At 35.0% G+C, this 12,962-nt stretch overlaps 1 pseudogene; it reads left to right on the top strand.

Moving 5' to 3' along the window:
• Positions 1-4,135, top strand: part of LOC113923644 — a 29,853-nt pseudogene extending 25,718 nt beyond the window's left edge.
• The last annotated feature ends 8,827 nt before the right edge of the window (positions 4,136-12,962 follow it).

Raw genomic sequence — 12,962 nt, 5'->3', positions numbered from 1 at the left:
CCTTCTCTATTCCCCCCTGAAAATAACCATATCCTAGATTTTGTGTCCATCATCAGCTTGCTTTCCATTTATATCATTTTATCATGTCTAAAAAATTATATTCTCATTTTAGTCATTTTTAACTATAAGAATGCTGTATGTAACAAAATATCCTGGGACTTACTGTTTTTATCTAAAATGATTGCTAAAATCAATCCACTTGGTTGTGTGTAGCTATACTTCAATTTTTTTGACACTTACATTGTAATACACCACATTTTATTTATTCATTCCTCTGTCAATGGGCATTTGAATTATTTCCACATTATACAATTTGAAATGTATGTGAATCAGTACTAATTCAATGAGCACCCAATGCTTTTCTTTAAACACTTTGCCACTCAGACACAGTCATGAAACCAGTCAAAGGGGAAGGAATAAGGGTTGAATGCATTTTAGTAAGGCCTGCTTTTTGGGGTGGGGGAATTCCCTTTAGTAAGGACTGGTGCTTGCCTGTTAACGCCAGTGGATGCATTTTTATAAAGATTTATTTACTCTTGAGCCAGCCATTTCCAATCAACAATAGCTTTGCTACTTTAAACTGTGCTTCAGTTTCTTTCTCTTTGAAAATAACCAGGCTGATTTTAAAACACTGTAAGATTCCTCTCACCCCCTGAGAGTCTAAGCCCTGAAGGGGAGAGAGGGACCTATCTACAGTAGGACAACCTCACATTTGTTGTGCAATTATGAAGCACATGATACTCTATATTTTATATACATTATTTTATTTAATGTTCGCAATGACCTGATGAAGTAGTTTCTATTATCTTCATTTTAGAGATAAAGAAACTGAGGCAGAGATTAAAGAAAAAACCACACACACATCTAAGGCTTTTAAAAGCTAGCTAGTGAGTCATGGAATGAAGATGGAAATCCATCCAGCCTAAAGCAAAAACCCACCCTGTTGGCCAAGCACTCTGGATCTCAGCCAGCTGAGCCATCTTCTGAATTCCCTAGAGTTCTAAGAGCAATCATTGTCAAATTCAAGCATGCAACTTGCATCTCAAGCTAGAAGACCTTCCTCCCACAAACCAAACAATGAAATTGTTTTTGGAATAGAAGATTTTTCTTCTTGGAATAGAAGATTTTTTCATCAGCACCTGGTTAAAAAAAAATCACTTACGCATTTTTTTGGTTCATTATCATGACCATTCACTCATAAGTGAAGAGAGCAGACTTGAAGTTGCTAAGACTGAAGATGTCACAATGAATTCTGATGGAGAACTTTTGTGTCACCAGCATTCCAAACTGTGATATGATAGCATATTCTTATAATGTTTTATATACTTTTTTAAAAAGATTTATTTATCTATTTGAGAAGGTGAGTGAATGAGAGAGAGAGAGAGAGATGGGGGGGCAGAGGGAGAGGGAGAATCTCAAACAGACTTCCCACCAAGTGGGGAGCCTGACATGGAGCTCAATCCCATGACCCTGGGATCATGACCTAAGCCAAAATCACGACCTGAGACACTTAACCAACTGAGCCACCCAAGCAGTCCTATCTTACTTCTTAGACATTTCCCCGCAGTGTGACTGCAGCACCATGGGAAATTCAATTCAGAATGTAGAAATTAGTGCAATATTTGAATATTTTTGCCAATATGCAAAGTTGCAGAATTTTCAGTTTATTAAATATTATCAATGTATGAAAGCTTCAGTTCATTAGGAGGCTGAAAGAATACCGCGTTGCCAACTTATAATCATCAGCCAGTGAACATTCATCTTGTGTCATGTGCAGAATACTGAATGAGGCAGTTGGGGCACAATAAAAGAAGTAGAAGACTGCATCAAATGATTTTATAATTTAATTGAGAAAATTATCTAAACTTAAGAGCAGCTTATTAAATATCAAATACAAATTTAAATGGTATGAATTAAATTGGTGTATACTTAGGGAACACAGAGTAAGAGACGATTTACAAATTAATCAGAGACCAGTTTTAAGGAAATTACATGTGCTCTAAAAGTCGTAACTCCTCTTGAATACTACTGTGTGCAAGCCTCTATGCTTTAGCCCTGCCCAAGCAGTATCTCATTTTATCTTCACAACACCTTTTAACAAAGCATTGGTTTTGCTCCCATTTAAAAAATAAAGATGAGGAAACCAAGTACTAGAAAGCCAAGACAACATACCTAATGTCACCCAGCTAACTGGGTCAGGATTTAAACCCAAGTCGGTCTGACACTGAAGTTGATGTGCTAACCATTATGTGTACTGTATTTAAAGAAACTGCACGGGGCGCCTGGGTGGCTCAGTTGGTTAAGCGACTGCCTTCGGCTCAGGTCATGATCCTGGAGTCCCAGGATCGAGTCCTGCATCGGGCTCCCTGCTCGGCAGGGAGTCTGCTTCTCCCTCTGACTCTATCCCCTCTGATGTGCTCTCTCTCTCTCATTCTCTCTCTCAAATAAATAAATAAAATCTTTAAAAAAAATAAAGAAACTGCACAAAGGTGGATGTTGGCTCTGAAGAGATGGACAAAGAGAGATGAGTACATTCTTAGAGAACAGCACAAGCACAAAGGCAGGTATCATGTGGAAGACCAGAGATAGATCAGCTTTTTTTTTTTTTAACCTTTGAAGTAACTTTAAACTTACAAACAAGTTACAAAAACAGTAAGAAGAGTTCTCTTGTATGCCTCAACTTCCTTTCCCTGGCTGTTAACATCTTACACAACAATGTTCAAGAACAAGCAATTAACATTGGCACAATATAACTAACGAGACTTTAGGTCTTATTTAAAATTCCAATTTTCCCATTAGTGTTCTTTTTCTGCTCCAGGACCCTATCCAGGATCCCATATTGCACTTAGCTGCCATTTCTCCTTAGGCTCCTCTTGTCCATCACAGTCCTCCGGTCTTTCCTGGTCTTTCATGGTTTTGACACTTTTGAAAACTACCGATCTGTTATTTTTGTAGACTATCTCCCAATTTGCATTTGTTCAGTATTTTCCCATAATGGAATGAGGCTATACATTTTTGTCTAGAGTATCACAACAATGATGTTTCTGTCCTTATTAAATATCAAATACAAATTTAAATGGTATGAATTAAATTGGTGTATACTTAGGGAACACAGAGTAAGAGATGATTTACAAATTAATCAGAGGTTAAATATCTCGAGGTTGAAAATATCAATGTATCTTATTACTGGTGTCTGCTAGGTTTACCCACTGTAAAATTACTATCTTTTCCTTTGTAGTTAATAAGTATTTGGGGGTGGGGGAGATTGCTTGAGACTAGGCAATTATTTTTCTCAAATAATTGCCCCCTAATTTTAGTATCCATTGGTAGATCTTGTCTGACATTATTGGTGCAGTGTTTGCCTAATGATGGTTCTCTATTTCTCTCTTTTCTTCTACATTTGTTGATTGGAATACCATTGTGAGAAAGAGCTGTCTTTTCTCCTTTATTTATTTATTTATGTATATACGCATGGATTATGGATATTGGTTTATTCCATGGGTTAAATCCAATATTATTATTATTATTATTAATTTTGTGGCTTGAATTATTCCACCTTTGACCACTGGGAGATCCCTCAGGTTGGATCCTGTATTCTTTTGACAACGTTCATTTATTTAAATAATTTCCTTGTTTTCTGGCATAACATGCTATTCTAGGTTCATCTTGTATATTTCTTGCCCTAGCCCTGGAATCAAACACTTCTTCAAGAAGATATGATTCCTGAGAATGGTGGCAGCCACGGAGGCTCTGGCAGCTCGGGACTGAGTGCAAGTAACAAAGTCACCATGATTCTTCAGAGGCTCTTCAGGTTCTCCTCTCTCATTCGGTCTGCAGTCTCAGTTCATTTGAGGAGGAACATTGGTGTTACAGAAGTGGCATTTAATAAGGAACTTGATCCTGTACAGAAACTCTTCGTGGACAAGATTAGAGAATACAGAACTAAGTGACAGGCATCTGGAGGACCCATTGATACTGGCCCAGAGTACCAGCAAGACCTAAAGAGGGAGCTTTTTAAGCTTAAGCAAATGTATGGTAAAGCAGGCATGAATACGTTGCTGGACTTCAAATTTGAAGATCCTAAATTTGAAGTCATCGAAAAACCCCGGTCCTGAAGAAAGAATGTAAAATTTATTTGGTAATTTGTCCTAGATTAGGTGTACAACTGTATCAGAATAAACATACATTTCTCAGCTGTCAAGTGTTCTTTTAATTCTGATTCCAAATAAATTATTTGGTGATGTTGGGTGTGCAAAAAAAAAAAGATATGATTCCTTCTATTGAAGAACAGCGATTAGAGACTAAGATTTAGGTGCTAGGTATGCTCAGATTAGATTTTATTACCATCTTCAGATTTTTCTTTCTCATTTATGAGAACTAATCTTGGTGATTTGGGAATGAAGAGAACCACTGGGTAAGCCTTTAAAGTATTTTACATGCAAACCTAAAGATTTGGGATTTGATATCATTGACAGTAGAGAGAAATTGTGTAAAGCTAAGCAAGGGAGTAAGTGATGGAATTGTGTTACAGGACAATTCTAATACTCAGGTGCAGGATATAACAGGTGAGTGGGCAAATGCCTGGATGATTAAGAAAAACTAGGTAAGGTTACCTTTGCACTGAGTGACAGAGGCCTGGTAGTAGAATAAAAGTGTAGGAAGAAGAAAGAAAAGGAAGAAGCAGAAATATTAGAGAAAAATAATTGGCTAGAGATGGTGATAGACACAACAGAAGGTTGGGGAAAGTGTAAAATTATTCTGTTTGGTACTTCAGAGAGCTGAATATATAGAGGTGTCACTGGTAATATCAGGAATGATTGATTCTGTGTCAAGAAAGCACATATTTCAGTTTTGACATATTTAGCTTAAGAATTATTGAGACATGTTAATGGAAATATCTCCAGTAGGAATGGGGGATATTATACTAAAGATAGATATTATATTTTTGAACTCCAAATACCTACCTCTGTATGTCCTTTTAGTAGGTATTTAGAATAATAATAGCTAACATTTTTAAGTGCTTACCTTGTGTCAGGCTTATGTCAGGCATTTTTATATACATCAAGCATTTATATATATTTATATTTATATATATATGGTCTTATATAATCCTCATAATAGTCATATTCATATCATTTCCATATTTTTTATGGAGAAGCTGAGATTCAAAGAGACTGAATAGCTTGACCAAAGAGACACAGCTGGTAATTTATGAAATCAAGATTTGACTCCAGCTCATATGATTCCAATGCCCCTACTCTTCATCAATGCACTGTTTTTAAGAGAAAAGTAGGTAAACATGTAGAGTGATCAAACGAAAAGCATGCCTTACAGAAATAGATTTGAGACTTATTTGTGCAAATGAATTCACTAGAAGAGTAAGGCTAAAGGAATAAAAACACCCTAAGACAGAATCTCAATAAAATAGATCTGAAACAAGGAAGACAAAGTCAAAGATGATTAAAAGGAATTAAACAGAGAAGGAAATAGAAAATACTGTTAGCATATCAGAGAAAAACAAAATGCTATGGTAAGAGATTTCTACCAGTAATGGTAGGTAAGCTTATTGCAGACCAACACCCCTGCCAAGGACAATTATAAAATGCAGAAAATGTCTCAAACCATTTGTTTTAAGGTATCAGAAAGCTTACCAAATTAGCAAAGACCTCAAGAGACAAGATCCCAGAGTAAAGTGAAGCTCCTAGGTAAACTTAACATTAATGCCCTTTGCCTGTGCAGCATTTGTCAGTTTTGAAGAGACTTTACAAAGCTTCTGGAAGTCGTAGTGGGACTCGGGGTAAGAAATTGGAATTCAGAGTCTATCAAGGAGAGGCCTTAGTAAATAATCTATACTTTCAGCTGGGATCACAAATGACTACATTTTAGAAATTCACCATCCCTCACATAGAATAAAGCCCACCTCTAATTGACTCTATCCAAGATTCAATTAAGACAATCTGCCCAACACTAAATGCCTTCCAGTAGAAAAAGTAAATCCTTTTTGGAGGAAGATAACACTTTACAAATTTTCATACACTGTGTACAGGATTCAGTAAAAAATTAGCCAATATCCAAGAGACAAGAATAAATGCCCCAAATTCAAGACAAAAAGAAGAAAACAGACACAGACCTATACAAGATCCAGATATTATCATCAGACTTGGATATTAAAATATATGCGATTAATATAATTCAAAAAATAAAAAGACAAAAAGAAAGATTTCAGAAGAGAAATGGAAACTATAAAAAGGAATCAAATGGGAACTACAGAATTGAAAAATATAATTGAAATTACATCTTTTTTTTTTTTTTTTTTTTTTTTTTTTTTTTTAATGTTTTATTTATTTATTCATGAGAGACAGACAGAGAGAGAGAGAGAGAGAGGCAGAGGGAGAAGCAGGCTCCCAAGGAGCAGGGAGCCCGATGCGGGACTCGATCCCAGGACCCTGGGATCATGACCTGAGCCGAAGGCAGACGCTTAGCCATCTGAGCCACCCAGGCGCCCGAAATTACATCTTAATAGCTTCAAGAGCAAATTAGATAGAACTAAAGAAAATATTACTAAACTAAAATTTGTGTCAGAATAAAATATTCAAGCTGAATCAGAGGGAGAGAAATAGTGAATACCACATTTTTAAAAGTGTGGTAGACATATAGGACATGGTAAAAGGTAGAGTACATGTATAATTGGAATCCTAGGAGAAGAAGAAGAATAAGGTAAAAGTAATACTCAAAAAGATAAGGGCTGAGAACCTCCCAAATGGATGAAAATATACCAAGTCCTAGGTTGAGGAAGTGCTACAAACACTACCCATGAAGAAACAACCATACTGAGGTATTTCAGGAGCTTTCCAAGAAAAAAAAAAGGGACAGGAGTAAGATAGTAGCTAAAGTCTCAACAGAAACATATGAAGCCAGAAGATAATGGGATTATATTTTCAAATTGCAAAGGAAAAGAAAAAATGGAAAATATTCCAACTTCGATTTGTTTGTCTGATGGTAATCCTTCAAAAGGGAAAAGAAAAATGAGATGCTCTCAGACCAAAATGGAGATTTTATCACACTGAAGGAAATACAGGAAAACCCTTCTTTAGTCCAAAGTGAGATGATCCCTGATGAACGCACTGAAATGCTGGAAGAAATGAAGAACAAGGAAAAAAGATAAACATACAGGGAAAACCTAGATGAATATTGACCATACACAAGAATACCCATAATGTCTTGTAGAGCTAATATATACACACACACACATAGGATTAAAATACATGACAACAAAAGCACAAAAGAAAGAAGGAAAAAGGCTATTAAAGTGTTCTAAGACCCTTACATGTCTTGGGTAGTGGCAAAAATAATTTAAATTTAAATTTAATATGTCAAAGATATTTACAGTGATGTCTTAGAGTAGCCACTGAAAGAATAACAAAAAGGAATAATAAAAAGTTATGATAAAAATAGTAACTAGTGCTTCAAAAGAAGCCAAGAAAGGAAAGAAAAGGGAGGGACAAGTAGATGACAAATTAGAGAACAAATTTAAATCCAAACATACTAATAGCACAAAATGTAAGCATACTGAACACTGTAATTTTTTTAATCACCAAATAGTATTAAAAAAAAAAAACACAGACTGCTTAAAGGGATGTACTTTAAATATAAGGAAATAAATATAAGGAAAATAAAATAATGGGGAAATACACAATGCAAAATGAATCAAAACAAAGCTGGGATAGTTATGTCACTATTGGAAAACAGGCTGGAAGTATAGCTAGAGATAAAACTGGGATTTGTTTCATAATTATAAAATGGTCTATTAATAGGAAATTGAATAAAAACAAAGTATATGCCCTTAAAAAAATATCCCCAAAATATATTGAAAAAAAGTTGACAGAAATAAAGTGAGAGAAAAATCAACAATTATAGGTGAAAGTTTTAACACAACTTTCTCTAATACAGTAGACTAAAACAATAAGTAGACTAAAACAACAAAAAAACACAATAAGAATATAATGATATGAACCACATGATTAATATGCTTGACCTCTATAGAACTCTGCATTCAAAGACTGCTTTTTTTTCAAAAGAATAGAGAACATTTACCAAAATTAACAAGACACTGGACCATAAAGCAAATCTTAACAAATTTTCAAAAGATTGAGGGAAAAGAAGAGCCATACGTACCCCAATGTTCATAGCAGCAATGTCCGCAATTGCCAAACTGTGGAAAGAGCCAAGATGCCCTTCAACAGATGAATGGATAAAGAAGATGTGGTCCCTATATACAATGGAATATTACTCAGCCATCAGAAATGATGAATACTCAACATGGATGGGACTGGAGGAGATTATGCTAAGTGAAATAAGTCAAGCAGAGAAAGTCAATTATCATATGGTTTCACTTATTTGTGGAACATAAAGAATAGCATGGAGGACATTAGGGGAAGGAAGGGAAAAATGAAGGAAGGGAAATCGGGGGGGAAGACAAACCATGAGAGACTATGGACTCCGAGAAACAGACTGAAGGTTTTGGAGGGGAGGAGTGTAAGGGGATGGGTTGGCCCAGTGATGGGTATTAGGAGGGCATGTACAGCATGGAGCACTGGGTGTTAGACAAAAACAATGAATCATGGATCACTACATCAAAAACTAATGATGTATTGTATGGTGATTAACATAACATAATACAGGGATGCCCGGGTGGCTCAGTTGGTTAAGCGACTGCCTTCAGCTCAGGTCATGATCCTGGAATCCCTGGAGTCTGCTTCTCCCTCTGACCCTCCCCCCTCTCATGTGCACTCTCTCTCTCTCTCTCATTCTCTCTCTCTCAAATAAATAAAATCTTTAAAAAAACACATAATACAATAAAATTAAATTAAAAATAAAAAAAAAGGTTGATGTCACATGGAATAGATTCCCAAACTAGAGTGGAATAAAGCTAAAATTAATCCCCAAAAGACAACATGAAAAAATCTACAAATATGCAAAGTAACCAATACACTTGTAAAAACACACATATCAAACAATGAATCACAATGAAATAAAAACTATTTTGAACCAAATGGCATGAAACTACGGTATGTCAAAACTTGGGTGATGCAGCTATGGCTGCTTTGAGGAAAAATGATAGTCTTAAGAATAAATATTAGGAAAGAAAAGAAGCTGAAAGTCAGGTTTCTAATTATTCATCTCAGAACTTGCAAAAAGAAGAACAAATTAAAGCTAAATAAATTTAAAGAAGGAAATAGTACAAGGAAGAAATAACACAATGTAATGTAAAAAGACAAAAGTAAATTTTTAGAATTATTCCTTAAATAAACTGAGTATCAATAGTAGAGAGAAGTCACAAATTGCCAATATAGAAACAATAGGGGGCTTATAACTTCAAATCCTACAGGCCTTAAAAAGTTAAGAAGATATTGTAAACAACAGTATTCTAATAAATTTGAAAATTTAGATACAATGCACACATTCCTTGAAAAACACAAATCGCCAGATCTGACCAAGAAGAGATAAGAAATCTGAATAGTCCTATATCTGCCAAAGAATTTGGTTCTGTAATTAGAAAACTTGCAAGAGAACACTATACACAGATTTCCCTGTTGAATTTTTCCAACCATTTAAAGCAAAGATAACACAAATCTTACACAAACCCTTCCAAAAAATAGAAAATGTAAACTTAGAAACTCATTTTATGAGGTTGTCATAACTTTGACACAAAACCTGACAAGGGCATTCCAAGAAAATAAAATCACTTTCTCTCAAGAATTTAGATGTGTGTCTTAAAATTATTACTCACTAAATCAAAACTAAGGTAGAAGTGTTCTACAAATATAAGGTTGGTTCACCTTGACCACTTAATATAATTCACTATGTTCACAGAATAAGAGAAAAATCATGATTAATCAAAAAAATGCAGTGACTGGTAAAAAAATTAATACCCATTTATGACAATCTTAGTACATTAGGAAAAGAAGGAAATTATCTTAATCTGTTAAGAGAATCTCTAAAACACTTGCTTCAAATACTGCATTTAATAGTCACTGGCTGAAGGATTTCCACCTGAGATGAGTGGACAATGGTACCCATCGTCATTATTTCTATTAATCCTTGTGCAGAGCAATCCCCAATACCATCCAACACTCTCTGATCCCTTTCCCTGCATATTCTCTATACCAACCATGACCTTCAAATAAATTGTGTATTTTACTTACTTACTTACTTTCTACGATGTGAGCTTTGTGGGCAGGGATTTGTAACTTATTTGCTCATTGTTCTATCATGTCTATAACAGTGTCTGGCATGTGGCAAGCCCTTGATAAATATTAGCCAGATGAATTAAACAAATAAATAAAGTTTAAAGATGACTTCACAGAAAAAGCCATTATAGTATTTCAATCAGCATTGGTATTTTTCTCACTGGAGTCCACACTTAGACCTTCAGGGGCACATAGAGGCCACATGTCACAGCCTGGCTGGAATGTTCCATGCCTCGCACAGTGAAAAGAAGGAAAAGCGCATAATTCTGCTGTGAGAGTAGAGCATTTTAATGTTGGCTTCAATATTTTTTAGTACATTCATAAAATGTTTAATGAAAGTGTGATAAAAAAGAAGAGTGGTTTTATTAAAAGAAAAATAAAAAGTTCTGTGTTGTTCCAAGGGACCATCTTTTGGTTTGATACTCAAAATGAACTGAAGTGAGGGAACAAAAATATGCTTGAAAATAATGGATTCAGTGTGTTATTTATAATATATAATGGAACATGTTCCTGAGAAAGTAGGTTACTTCTTTATGCACATATAAATTTGAAATTAATACAATAAAAAGTTGAACATCTTTGGTTAAGGACAGTAAGGTCAGATGTCAAACTCATAATAAAAACATTGCTGTAGCCAGACCAGAAAGTGACTCTCTGATCTTTTTAGAGTTTTTCAATAAGTTTTTCTGATGATTTTTTTCCTTCTTTCACCATTTTTATAGTCTCACTCTTAAAAGACTCATTTTCTTTCAAGAATAATCACTCCAGCAAGAAAGAAAATCTCCACATTTCAATAATAGTTGGGTTTGTTAAATTTTCAGCTTTAAAAAAAAGAAGATAAATAAGACAGTGCTTTGGAGAAAAATGACCAATTTGGAGCTCCTTAACTATTTCCAGAGCATCTATGAGTAGTTTTGGCATACCACCTTGCAAAATTTTGCTATGCCTTGAATTAATATTCACCTAAGAATAGCTATAACTTTTTAAAAAATTATGTAAGACTGGTCAGCTTCTAGCAGCCAATGTTCTTTCACCTCTCTCCACCTGAAAAAGAGAGTCTTTACTATCAAGCAAGGAAAAAATATTACCCAGCTTCCAACATTCTTTTAAAAGTTTCCTTCATGGGGAAGTATCTTGAGAGTTGGTATCAGTACATCTGAGGCTCTTAAAAATAGATCTCTGAGAGTGTAAAATGACATAGGTAAACTTTTAATACACATAAATAATATAATTTTGATACACATAAATAAATAAATTTCTCAGACATACCTTCCTTACTCCTCAGATTGTTCCCTGCCCCTTACCTTCATCCCAACTGCAAGGCAACGTGACATCCTGAATAAATAAAATGGATTCTGAAGTCAGTCAAATACAGATTCAAATCCCAGCTCTATCACTTACAGTGTGAATTTGGGCCAACCACTAACCTCTCTGGACCTCAATTTACTTGTCAGTAAAATGAGGTTGGTGATGCTTCAGGAAGGGCAGCTATAAGGACTAAATGAGATAATTTATGAACACAACTGGCATGTAGTAGGCACTTTGGGAAACAGTAAAATGTTCTTCATCTGATCCATTTTTCTTCACTTCTATTTTATGTAGAACTGTGCTATGTCCTTTTCACACCCAATATATCTAAACACCATTATTCTTTAATCTGTCTTTCCACTCTGGTCTACCAGGTGTATAATCTTGAAAAAAAAAAATGGTTCATATATCTGGAGCTCATTTGCTCATACGTTCTCTCTCTCTAGGAAATCTGACAATTAGAAATAATAGCTACAAAATAAATAGTGCTTAATATGTGCTAGCATTGTCCTAATTAGTAATGCATTTCTTTTTCCCATCAACCCTAGGAGATATGTGCTCCTATCTGCATTCAACAGATGTAGAGAATAAGGAAGGAAGAGTTGAAGTTACTTGCCCAGTTTACACACAGCAGGTGTTAGCAGAGACAAGAGTCAAACCCAGAGCCTCTATCTGAAATCATTATGCTAGAATACCCATCACTTTATGTTAATTTAACTCCAGAATTTAATCCAAGATGATGTCTGTCTCAAGACTCTCACCCTTTGAACCTAGGATTGAAAAAGACAATACAAAAGAAAGGAAGCTAAATGGTTCTCAGCAAGAGAAAACCATGAAATATGTCCCCAGAAAGTGGAGTGCCACTATTATATAATGGCCCTGTGATGGGATAGACTGTTCTCTCCCTGGCTTCCTTTAAATAGAGGAAGGTCGGGTGGGACTCAAACAGGAAAGCTGACATGAAAAATAAGATTGCTAGAAACAATGTCTTCTGAATAACTTCCAACATCTATTGCCTTCTTATCAAAATTAATCAAAATTGTACTTCTTGAAAGCCAAATAATAGATGACATTTATTGAATACCTACTTTATGGCAGCCATCCTGCTAAATTGGCTTTAGATAATCTCAATTAATCATTACAGCAACTTTTTCAGAAAAATACTATTACCTGCCTATTTTATAAATATGGAAACTGATCTTGCAAAAGACTAATGAATTTGTCTATGATCATATAGGTGATAAATAGTGGGAATGGAGAAAGAACTAGCTCAATGGCTTTCAGGGACTGAGTGAAGGCAGAAAACTTAGATCATAGGATGTCATAGTTGAATTCCTTGGTTTAAGATTCTGTGGTTCATTCTACTCTGTATGGATAAAAACAAACAAACAAATAAACAAAAAC

This window comes from Zalophus californianus, chromosome 15, assembly GCF_009762305.2.
Source record: "Zalophus californianus isolate mZalCal1 chromosome 15, mZalCal1.pri.v2, whole genome shotgun sequence".
Classification (NCBI taxonomy): Eukaryota; Metazoa; Chordata; class Mammalia; order Carnivora; family Otariidae; genus Zalophus; species Zalophus californianus.
This window is presented reverse-complemented; position numbering and strand designations above follow the sequence as displayed.